The following is a 12,157-nucleotide window of genomic DNA, read 5'->3' on the forward strand; positions in this document are numbered from 1 at the left end:
ATAGTGATCAGTGAATGGCTTGAATCAGCAGTTGACAAATCAATGGGTTGTGTTAACGAACCCGCCCCCTGTGCCTTTGTGCTGTTACTAGGAGTTAGATTCGGTTGACCTGAGGAGGACCCAGCATTAAGGGATTTACACGTGGCTATGGTATCCATAGAGGATCGCTTATGTTCTAAAATTGTGTCCATCGATAGTCTCTTCTCTGTCAGCTGGATTTCTCAGATTAACACCGACTCTGCTCTTGTGAGAAAAAAGTCAAGGGTCTCCTTTACCGCGCGCCCCACCACAGAGGTTATTGCCTTGCGCTTACTCATTCTGGAGGATTTAAGAATAAAAACTTGTTTTAAACTTGTGTTACAAAAGACCGGAGTGAAATTGTGTCAGAGGGAAACACAACAGGGGTCAGTACCTTGATGTCTATTGAAGTGCAAATGTGGTTCTGTACTTTAGTCCTAGGATTCTCCTATGTCCTTGAGATCAGAAAGCGGCCCTCCTGGCACTAGTTACTGGAATGCGGAAAGCCTAATCAGCGTTTACAAACCAGTCCGCAGAACATCTTCCTGGTATCTTCCGGTACAACAGTGATGTGAGGCTCCAGCTGCCAACGCAAATACAAGGTGGTGGCCCAGCCAAGCCTCTTTCGGCCTTTGTCGGGCACAGACGGGCCCGCCATTGGCTCTAGATGGTTTTAAGCGCCTCTTGGCGCTTTCGTGTGAGGGTGTCAGTGGGCGCCAGTGGAGGCTGCTGGGAATTGCATTCCTTCTCCCCATCCACCCGCGACCAAACCAGCAGGGCGGGAAACGTTGCGGCATCAATGAGGGCGATGTTCTGGGCCCCTGGAAACAGCACCAGGTAGGGCGAGGGTCACACAGAGTGCCAAGAAATAAGCCGAACGAACCCAAGTTAACAACCGAACATTTGAATTTCAGAAGCCATGAGCCAAACATAAACATCCCCACAAAACCTTGCCCTGACCCCAACCCCTGCCACCCTGCTGAGTGAGCCCCCAACCATCCTCCTCTTAAACACGCCTGTCGCCCCATCAGCCCCATATCAATAGAATGAGGGAACATAAGCTTGCATCCGCAGAAGAAAACATACTTAGTTAACGGAGTGCACACCCCATGGATGGATCACGTTGCACGGACCCCAACCCCCAACCCACTCCCCCCCAACTCAAAGAACCAATGCCGGAGACCTTGAATGTTCAACAATAAACACAATATGAGCCCAAAACTTACAGCTTTAGATGAGTTTGCAGCCCTGGAACCTCTCGCCAGACCACCCCAGACAGGCAAGGACCCAGGAGGCACACCGCCCCCCTGCCTCCTGTAACCACGTTGCCCCATGTCATCATTACCACTATAGTCACTTAAGAGATGTCTGCTCGAACTGCTGGGGCTCTCGTGGTTACGTTTTGCTGTTCTGGGTCCCCTGGCCAGTATGGTTGTGGGTTGAGCGTCGTAAACCACTCTGACAGCCCACGGTCTGCTAGCCCTCCATCATGAGTGCCTTGCCGTGATTTTGCCGGTTGAAGCTCCACTCCAACTGAGACTCTGAAAATCGAACACTAAATTCAACTGAGATTTCTCGAGAGAAGACCTGTGATTCAAAGACACGTCGATTCTAATCTGAGCGTCCAATATATTACCTCAGTGAGAACCAGTCACCAACGGAAATAATTCATCTTCAAGTTGGCCACAAACAGTTCTCCTCTAAAGGGTCATCGATATATATTTAATTACCCGTCCTGATGATGGTCTTGTGAATTGACTCGTTAAGACCGAAAGTCCGAAACGTCGACCTATATGTCCACTTCTGTGCGACTGACATCTTGCCACCAGTGACTTACCTATAATCCAGCAGTAGTCATTGCTTATTTCATGCAACAGTTTGGACTTTGTCTTTTGTAATATAGGAAAGATTGTAATATTCCTTGTACATCAGATTTCTCTGCTTGTTTCATTCTCATGACTGATTAAGAACCCTTGTGATTTTACAACAAATAATAACCTCTTTGATACAAAAATCCCCTGCGTTGCAAATACTTATTTCTTTAGCTAGTGTGGAAGTTGTTTTTCATTTTCCTCAAATAATTGGATATCTGAATGAAACACAGCAACTGATGATTACAGTTTGAATCTAAAAAAAAATTTCAGTATAGATTCTACATGCTGTTCAAAATATCTTAGAATAAATCCCTTGCAGGCAATTAATAGTTTACACATTATTCGCCCAAGCCGCAGGGGTATATTGGGTTACCCACCCCTTCTTTTCAGCCCTCCATCCAGTCGCTTACCTCAGCCGGCGAGTCAAAAAAGAACGCCTGTTCACCGTCTAGGATCTTAAGCAGCGCAATGTGCAACATCATGTACTTTATTCCCTGATCCCTGAGGGCCCTCTTGACACCTTCAAACGATCTCCGCTGGTGCTGTATAATGAGCATAAAATCTGGGAAAAAGAGAATTGTGGCGTTATTCAGGTGCAGGTAGCCGGACACCCTTGATGCCTGCAGGATGACATCCCGGTCTCTTTAGTCCAGGATACAGGCAATAATGGTGTGTGGAGGGGCCCCAGGCTTGGGCCTCCCTCCCAACGCATGGTGAGCTCTCTCCACCGAGAAGAAGTTAGATAGGCGCTTCGGCTTGAGATGCTTAAGTATAAGATCCTCCAGAAAGCAGCCTGTAGACGGGCCCTCCATGCCCTCCGGAACACCCACAATACGGATATTATTGCGCCGCGCCCGGCCCTTATGATCCTCCAAGCGAGCTGCAATGTCTGCTCGGTTTTTCGGAAGTGTGGCCACCTGCTCCTCAAGCCTCTTCATTTTGAATTGTAGACTGCTGATGCCACTTTCCGCCTCCGCAACCTTATCTGACATCTTTCCAAAGTCTGCGCAGAGTAAATTGACTTCTTCAGTCACTGAGTCCAACTTGGGCTCCATGGTGCCACGCATTTCTTTATTGGCACCATGCATCTCCATTTTGGCCAACATGATGTCCTTACTCCTTAAGCGATGTGTTAGGCCTATCATCTGTCGCCTCGCATCCCTGACTCCCTCCTTGGTAATTGTCCTCCCTCCCTATGCTAACCATGAACTTGTCGATGTGGATTGTCCGCCTTGCGCTGGCGGTCTGTTGTGGCCCATGGCCCTGAGGTCCACCTCGGTAGTCGATGCGACCCGCTGTTCCACTCCCCAGGCCTAATCCAAGACACTCACTGGGATGCGACCGGCACCGCGCCACGAGATCCTTTGGAATTTGATGTAGTCCCCACTGGGTGGCTCTGTGCTCCCCGCTCTCAATGTCTCTGGCCCTCCTGCAGTGTGTCTGGCTACTAAATAAGACAGCAATCTGACAGCTCGCTTCACTTCCAAGGCCGCCGCAACACGCGTAGACCCAGGTGCAGATCAGACCCTGTTATGCCGGGGGGGGGGAACTCCGTTGTGCAGCACATTCCCCAGGGGTCAGTTCAGTCTGCCACATAAGCTGCCAAGCTTCAGATTGTGTGCGAGCCAGCGCCAGTACCTGCAATACTGTCACGGTAGGGGCAACCCCCAACACTCCAATCACTCCAGGCACTGGACTCTAGTACTCGTGAGCGCTCCAGCCGCCACCTTGCCGCGGCCGCCGCCTCAGACGCGGGGGGCCTAAAGATGCAGGCACTACTGTGCGGCACGTATCATGCCCACCGCTGCCACTGCAGTCCAGTACAGCTCCAATCCAGCAGTTTCACTCTCTCATGCCACCCAGAGCCGCCATCATGTCCATCCCTTGCACTGTGGCAGCACTCCCACACACTCCTAGGCCTCTGTCTGGGCCTCGTGACCGTGCCTCGCTTTCTCCAGGCACGGCAATACCCAGGCCCACCAGGCTCCACCCACTCTGCCTTTCCGGATAGTTGCACTGACCTTCTACTCCCGCCTCACTGTGATCTTTCCTGCGGCACCCCCAGGCACCGCAGATAGTCGCCGCACAGTAATGCTCCTGCCTCTGGCGTGCCCGGCACTCCTCGGCCCCTCAACGTCACCAGCCTCCAGGATAAAGTCAGGCTGCTTGGCGGCCGCCAACGTCGGCGAGCCTACAGCCACCAGGACAGAGGTCCTCCTCCAAACGGGTTGCGGCTTCCACAGGTGCCAACCCTCTGAGGTCTTCCCAGTTCCACTCGGCAGCTGCCCGTCAGCAGCTTCGACAGGCCCCAGGCTTCAGCAGCAGAGCTCGGCTGTGGCGGGCGCCATTTTCTTGCTGACGGACTCGCAGCCGCGGTCCCCGATCGTCTGCCGAGGAGTACCTTAAATCAGAGCGATTGCAGGGTTGAAAAGCTGTCCACCACCTCCCCACAGCTTAAGAAGGCAGTAGGTGCCAATCATATGATCGGATAATGACGGATTGTGGGTGTAGTGTGTGAATCTGCTACAGCAGTTCTCCTTATGTGCGGCCATCTTCTTTGCCTGCAGGCCACGCCCCCACATCTTGGTGATTTTTATGGACCCTGGGCTGTCAAGATCCATTTTCACATACTGATTAAACCTAAGTAATGAAAATATTTGATTCGTCATCATACAAATTATATCCATTCAATAAATAAGACTTGGCTCAACCCTAAAGAAGATCCCAAAATATGTGGTGGCTTTTGGCTGGTTATTTACAGTGATTGACTAATATTGGCGCATTCAGAAATTATAGTTCTTTAGGGGTTCAGTAATGTCTCTGTTTTTTGCATAGGTTTGGGATGAATGTAAAAATGGCAATTCACTACCTTTCCAAATCGTGGTTTCCAAGATGCAAAAGTAAACTTTGAAACTCAGAATGGAGAAAAGAGTAGAAATAATAATAACATAAGCCCATTCCTTCCTCCGTAAATATGTTTTCTCCATCGGCATTACTGAGCCGTCTTTTGATCAATGTCCTACTACACTCCCCTCATCAAATTATGCAGGAGGGTACTAGTAAGAAATTGGATTCCTGGTTAAGAGGGGTGAAACCCTACTCAGCAGCAACCACAAACCTTGTCAGGGGAAGTCACAAGCAAACCCCAAATTAACCTGTGCTCAACCTTCTGGTATTTTGCACAGACCAGTCAGGCTTCAACTATAGGCAGTTTTTGTAAAGTATTTATGCTTCTTTTCAAACACGAATAAAATAAAAAAAACACTACACTAAAATGATCCCACACCATTTCAGAAAAATAGAATAGATTTTCATAAATAAACCGATATGAAAATCAGTAGATCCGGGGATATGCAATTTTAAAGATTTAAGTGAAAATAGCACCAAAAAGCCCAAGGTGACACTTGTAGCTATCTTGCATTAAATTGACTAACTGTGCAAGTGACAAGGGGGCATATTACCAACAACTAGCGATAATTATCGCTATGTTGGTTTAGCGGCGATATTTTTATCGCCGAGCTGCGGCGATTTTTATCGCTTAGGAGCCTTGCTATTATCAAGGTTTATCTCCTAAGCGATGAAAATCGGCCGAAATGCATGAATATCGCTGTAAAGTCAGCGATATTCATGCATTACCGCGCAAATGCTCTTAGCCATGTTATCCACCTACCATTGGATAACATGGCTAAGAACTGCTCAGGGGCAGGTGTTAGCTTTTGGAGATATTTGCGCTTAGCGCGAATATCTCCAAAAGTTGGTAATAGGAGATAGCGATGTTAGCGACTGTTTCCAGTCGCTACCATCTTAGCACGCCCACTTTGCATGTCATTAGTGATAAATATCACTGACATGCAAAGCGGGGCCCAAGATGGTCGCTATTTCCTACTAGCTGTCGCTAACTGGTGTTAGTGACAGCTAGGTAATAGGGAGATAATTTTATCTCCGCTTTCTTGGCGTTTAAAGCCAAAAAAGCGGAGATAAACCCCCTTGATAATATGCCCCAAGGTTTTTGCACCAACAGGCCTGTCGGCCGCAAAGAGCCCAAAAATATCAATGCAGCCTGTCTGTGGCTACTCCAAGGGTCCAAGACCAAAGAGGCAACATCTGGGGGAACAGGGGCTTGATTATCTGGATCTAGGCACTGGTTTTTATTTTATTTTTATTTATTTAGTGCAATTTTATATAGCGCGAACGCTTTTTGAAATAAAAGGAAACACTTCCTAGAGCCCCTCTTTTCTTGCAACAACCTGATAAATGACAAGGCCCTGATGAGATTCCAGGAACTGGTTTCCTGGTCTCGAAACGCGTCAGCAAATTTGTAGGAGTAAAGTGGTCATCTACAGTATAACCTAGCAGTAGCTGGTCTAAAGATTATTGATTGGTTTCATTTATTGACTACACTTCTTGCTCTTTGATTTTGTCTTTCATTCTCTGAAATCAAGCATACATGAATATATAATGTCTTGTTTTGTTTAAAAGGTTTCTTTTTGGGATGGATGATGTTGAAAATTCATTAGATTTAGTGTATATATGTATTGTTCCATTTGTTTGTAAATTGCATTGTATATTAGTGTAAATATATGAATGTACAGTTGTCTCATTTTTTGCATTAATGAGTTTAAAAAGCTTTCAAATTAAATATAAAAACGAATGGTATAAATAAAAATACCTGGTCAGGGGGCGTGGCCAAGATGGCGGCGGAGTAGGACGCCTTTCCGAGCCGCTCCTGCGCTGATCCGACGAAAGCATCTAATAGCACGGTCCTGAGGGAGCGCCCCTGCTCCAAAAGTGGTGTGGAAGGCTCCCTAGCGAGGAGGAGTGGTTTGGTGCCGTCGGTGGGACGAAGAAACCCCGAGATCGTCCACGGGATCGATTGAACTCCGCGGCCTGCGCATCCCCGGCCTCTCTTGATCTCGGCGGCTGGTGTAGGAGGAGGGCGGAGCTCCTGAGAACCCGCTTGGAGACCCCGATGCTGGCGGAAGGTGGAGAGTCGCGTTGAATCGGCGAAGCGGAAGGTTTTGCTACGGAGGTGGCTTGGGAGCCCCTGGCTTGTGAGGCGCAGCAGACCCACGGGGCTTGACTGAGAAGGCTCCACAGCAGCCGGCGGGGGTCGCCGAGAGGTGGCCCGAGACGTCTGAACGCCAGAGACGATGAACCTGGGCGGTGGCGATTATCCTGGCCGAGACCGGGGGTGGTGAGCGGTGCCAGATCAGCGGATCCCGGTGGAGCCCGGGCCACGTGTGGGACGGAAACGGTTTCGGGGATAGCGACAGCACTCATGAATGGCCGCCATTGGACCTCTGCTCATCTGCGGGCCTGAGCTTTGCCCCGTGCACCTGTGACGACTAAGGCACGTGCTGCTGGACATGCTGTGAACGTCGTATCAGACGGGCCAGGGGTGCTGCGGACTATAGTTTGAGGCTTGGCACTTGAGATCGCAGGCACCCGCTCTAGCCTGGGCCGAGCGACAAGGCCCGCCATCTTGTTTGGCCACGTGGCGCTTGGGTGGTGCGCTGCCTGCCGCCATGTCTAACGCACAGCGCAAAGGGCGCCCGGGGAAGGATGGCACTTCGAAATCCACCCAACAGCCGGCGTCCCATGGAGCTAGTGGATCGTCGAAGCAGTCGGACGATGAAGCCCCGGCGACGAAAGCCTTCATGACTGAACTCTTTGCCTCCATTAAGGAGGATATCTCCGAGCTCTGGGCGCAATCGGCCTCTGATCTGCGGGAGGTGCGGAGAGATGTAGACGGTTTAGGCGAAAGAGTGGCGACCCTGGAAGACCATGATCTAAGTATGGCCAACGACGTGCACTTGCTGCAGCAGGATATCATTCGCCTCACCGAGCAGAACCTGGACTTACAGACGCACACAGAGGATTTGGAAAACCGTTCCCGCAGGAATAACATTCGTATCAGGGCTGTGCCCTGGGATGGTGAGGCAGGGGACCTGCGTGGTTATGTCCAGGAGCTGTTCCTCCAAATACTGGATGAGGAGGATACACGGGAAATCCAAATGGACAGAGTACATAGAGTGGGGCTGCCCAGGCGCAGGGGGGGCCCCCCCAGATATCCTTGTGTGCGTCTATGACTTCCAGGTAAAAGAGCGGATCCTCTGCAAGGCCAGAACACTCTCGTCATTGCAATTTCGGGACCACCGCCCCCAACTGTACCAGGATCTAGCGGCCTCCACCCTGCGGAAAAGAAGGGAGTTCCGCCCAGTGACTGCCTTTCTGAGAGAACGGGGCATCGCTTATTCCTGGGGGCATCCATTCCGGATCATCTTTCGGTGGCAGAATCGACTCGCACAAATCCGCACGCTTCAGGCGGCAAAAGACCTTCTGGGCCTGGAGGATGTGCCGCCTTCGCAGGACACAGCCACTTCTCCGTCCCGGAGGCGCCACCGCTCGTCTTCCTGGCATAGGGTGGGCTCTTCGCCTGACCGGCGGCGGCCGGACCTCACTACCAGCCTGCAGGAGCGGGGAAGCGCTGTGGCATCGGTGGCTTCGGCCACATTGGCTGATACGCAGCAAAGCTCCGGAGCGGCGTGACCTCCTTATCTTGATGGATCGGCGCCGGAGGGGTTCGGGCCTTCCGGTCTGGGGGTATGAATGTACTCTTGGAGGAGACACCCTCGACTGTGGCCATGGGGGATAGTGTGTTAGTCCCCCCGGCCTGCTTCCTGGAAGGAAGGCCTCTTACGGACTCCGGCCTTCTGGACATGATGAGTACTGTCTTTGCCTTCACACTTTTGCTTTTGCTCTTGTTTCTGGTTGTGTTTCAATTGAGGGAGGGGTGGGAGTTGGGGAGTTTGGGGTGTTGGGGGGGACCTGTGACGGTTGGAATGGGGGGTTGTTTGCTGTGTGGATGCGGGTATGTGTGTATAATGGCGTTGTAGATATCATTGCAGTGGTTGGCCGGCGAGTGTTGGACGTCTCTTGCGTGTGTATGGGCCTAGTTGTGGAGAGGGGGACACTTGGAGTGATGAGAGCAGTTTTTTTGGGTCCGCCTTTGTTATGCCGGTTAGCATAGGGACATGGAATGTTAAGGGAATGAATTCGCCACAGAAGCGGCAGAAGGTTTTGAAGTACGTAGTGGACCACCACCTTGACATTGTCGGGTTGCAGGAAACCCACCTAGCGCGGACAGATGAGATGCGGCTCCGCCATAGGGCCTATCCCATTATTTATAGATCTTCCGCTGCTACGAAACACAGGGGGGTGGCACTCCTTTTCCGAGCTACGCTGCACTTTCAGCCTGTGGAGGTCCGTCACGATAAGGAAGGCCGTTGGTTGATGGTCAAAGGGCTTATACAAGGTCGATTGTGCACCTTCGTGGTGGTGTATTTACCCAATGTTGGTCAGAATAAATATCTGCAGGATCTGTTGGTGAAGGTGGGGGACTTTGCAGAAGGTCAATTATTCCTGATGGGGGATTTCAATCTGGTGTGGGACAAGGATCTGGATAGCTCAGGGGGACATAGGGCGGGTACGGGAGTGTTTTCTGATTCGGCACAGCAAGAGGTGGGGGAGCTGGGACTAGTTGATAGCTGGCGATTTTTCCACCCTACCACGAAGGATTACACATTTTTCTCACACGTGCATCATTCCTACTCCCGTTTAGATTTCATTTTCCTTAGCCAGTCCCTGCGTGGGGACGTGATGGATGCCGCCATTCTTCCAATCTCTGTATCAGACCACAGTCTCTTGGTGCTTAATCTTCGCTGGTCGCCACCTGATGCATCGCACCGGAAGTGGTATTTTCCGGCGTCGGTGGTCAGGGACGATGTCTCTAATCAGGCATTGCGCCGCGCTATCCGAGAATTCTTTGACCTCAATCCCCCATCGGACACCTCACTGTCGACCACGTGGGACGCCTTTAAAGCTACGATCAGGGGCACGTGCTTGGGACTCAACTCGCAGATTAACGCATTGCGGAGGAAGGAACGTGAGAAATTGGAGGCTGAGGTGGTCGAGCTCGAACGAGCTCACAAACCAAACCCCTCGAGAGTGACTCTTCGGCCGTTGACGGCAGTGAGGGGAAAATTAAAGGCACATTATGCCAATAGGGCCGAGCTTACTCTTCTGCGACTGGGGCGTCAATCGTATTCTTGCGGCAACAAAATTGGTAGACACTTGGCGCGACAACTGCGGGATAGGAGGGAGCGGGAATACATAGGAGGGATCAGAGATGCCGCAGGAGTGTTGCAACATCGGGATGGAGCGAAGGCGGACATTTTTGGGCGCTTTTACGCCGAGTTGTATACGGGCGACGCTCTGGAGGCGGAGTCGCAGTGGGAGTTCCTACGCCGCTTGCCGTTACCTCGAGTGTCTAAGGAATGGAACGAACTGTTAGAAGCACCGATCTCGAGAGAAGAGGTTCTCTCCGCCATCAAAAACTTGAAATTACACAAGGCCCCGGGTCCGGATGGTTACACAGCGGTCTTCTACAAGACGTACGCTACTGAGTTGTGTGACTTTCTGGTTGCCCTCTTTAATGATATGGCTACATCCGGGAGGAACGCAGGGACCCTGGCGGAGGCGGTGATAACGGTCTTGCCGAAACCAGGGAAGGACCCGGAGCACTGTGCTTCGTTTCGTCCCATAGCCTTGCTTAACATTGACGCACAGCTATACTCGGCGATTCTGGCTGGCCGTCTACAAGATCTGCTGCCGGCGATCATACACCCAGACCAGTCTGGCTTTATTAAGGGTCGCCAGACTCACGATAATACCCGTAGAGTGGTTCACCTCATCGAAAAGGCGGACAGGTTCCGCATCCCGGCTGTGTTGGTGGGTCTGGACGCGGAGAAGGCCTTCGACCGCGTGGATTGGGGCTTTCTGTTTAATACGCTGCGAGCTTTCGGCTTGTCTGATAAATTTATTACTATGGTACAGGCGAACTTTTGCAGCCCGCGTTCGAGGGTGGCAGTGAATGGCCACCTGTCGGCCTTCTTCCCACACTCGCGGGGCACTAGACAGGGGTGTCCCCTCTCCCCCTTGTTATTCGCGCTCAGCATTGAGCCTCTGGCGATGGCGATGAGGGAACACGAAGGGGTGAAGGGCATACCGTTCACGGGAGAGCAACACAAAATCTCCCTCTTCGCGGACGACGTCCTGCTCTCGGTGGCTGATCCGGCTGGTTCTCTGCCCTGTGTAAGGGACATTTTGCTTGAATTTGAGGGTGTGGCTGGATTTAAAGTAAATTATAGCAAGTCTTACATTTTTTTTTTTCACAACCAATTTTATTGAGCAAAGGAGCATCAAAAATGTGGCATCTTCACACACCAAGAACACCACAACAATATCAATACAGCAATGATATAGGTAGCAAGTGATAGAGCAGACTCAGAATAGGCTCAGTATAGAAACTCCCCAGCAACCTACCCTAACCCACAACACTACCCCCCCCCGCTCCGAACGCCCCCCCCCCCAACCCCCCTTACCACACGTGTATAGAAGCAACTGAGAAAAAGTAAAAAGTATATAAAGACAGGTGCAATGCCACCAGGGCGTCGCTGCATCAGGCCAAAATTGTCACTGTAATCAAATGTCCTCCTCCTGCTCCGCCGGGGGGTCCAAGGACAGACCACGATAGTCGGCCCAACGCTTCCAGATTTTGTAGTGTTTGCGCGGGCAGCCCCTCGCTTCAAAGATCGGCCTCTCCAGGCCCATAAAATAATCCAGCCCAGCCTTCCATGCAGACAGAGGGGGAGCCCTCACCGACTTCCACGCCCGGGCCAGGTCCCGCTTGGCCACGACCAGCCCCAAGAGCAACAAGTGGCGCTTATACACATTGCCCCCAATCCCTTCCATAATATGCAGTAGGCCCAGCCGGTGGGTACGAGGAAGGTCCCAGCCCAGGACCTCGGCCAGGCAACTCCACACACCCCTCCAGAACCCAGTCAGCCGGCCACACGACCACACTGTGTGCATCAAGGAGCCAGGCACCGCCCCACATCCCAGGCACTCCGAGGATGCAATCAAACCAGCCTTCCACAACCGTTCACGCGTATAATAAGCACGATGTAAGTATTTGAATTGGATTAGCCGGAGCCGGACCGCAATGGCGGTTCCACGTGGGGATTCCAGCGCCTCCCTCCAATCGTCCTCATCCAGGGGGCCCACGTCCACCTCCCACGCCTCCCGAAGGGAGTGAAGGGTGGAGGAGCAATGAATAACAAGTGTCTGGTAAATCCTGGAGACCTTCTTGTCCCCCAGGTCCCCCATAAACACTTTAGCCTCGACTGGGCTAAACTCCGGCAAAG

The sequence above is a fragment of the Lissotriton vulgaris genome, chromosome 2_1 (assembly GCF_964263255.1).
Source record: "Lissotriton vulgaris chromosome 2_1, aLisVul1.2, whole genome shotgun sequence".
Classification (NCBI taxonomy): domain Eukaryota; kingdom Metazoa; phylum Chordata; class Amphibia; order Caudata; family Salamandridae; genus Lissotriton; species Lissotriton vulgaris.